The following is a 725-nucleotide window of genomic DNA, read 5'->3' as shown; positions in this document are numbered from 1 at the left end:
AGTGAGCGTGCTGCCAGCAAACGTACCTAGAGAGAGAGAGAGAGAGAGACGCTGAAACAACGTGCGTTGTGTCTTATTGAACTTCTTTCGCAACAGCTGCTCCATGAAGACAGCGCCGATCAATGTGTCTCCTTTCTATCCGCGATTGCGAAGGGCACTGTGTGATGTCATCCCCGGGATTTCGCGTGGCGCGAAGATTCAAATCGAATGGACGGCGCATGCAAGGCAACAGGAGCTAGCGGAGCAAGCAATAAGGAGCTAGTGGAGAGCTAACGCGAAAAATGGGGAGAAAAACAGAAAGAAAAAGCGAAAGCGCAGCCTCTCAAGTGCAGCGCGGCAAATGGGTAAACACGTCGTTTTTTTTATATAACGTCGTATTTCTGTTGGGAATATAATTGAATGATGCGGCGTACGTAGGGCTATGCAGCGTCGGTTTCTTGTTCTAGCTTTCCAGCAGAAACATGGCGACCGTTTCTGCAATCGTAGCACAATATGAAAGAAAACTTGGCTTGCATTTTCCTGAAAGTGTGGGTATAACCGCTTACATTTTGGCCTCCACAGGTTTCATCAGATACCGCGTACGCGCTAGCCGCTCAACCAATTTCTCCGCACCGTAGGCAGCGTTTCAGTGCGTGTTATTTGCTCGGCGCCCGCCAAGATACTGGTTGGCGTGTTTATTTGTCAACAAGTAAATGTTAGGTCGTACACCTCGCGAGAGCCTTGGG

Source organism: Dermacentor albipictus, chromosome 2, assembly GCF_038994185.2.
Source record: "Dermacentor albipictus isolate Rhodes 1998 colony chromosome 2, USDA_Dalb.pri_finalv2, whole genome shotgun sequence".
NCBI classification, from domain to species: Eukaryota; Metazoa; Arthropoda; class Arachnida; order Ixodida; family Ixodidae; genus Dermacentor; species Dermacentor albipictus.
This window is presented reverse-complemented; position numbering follows the sequence as displayed.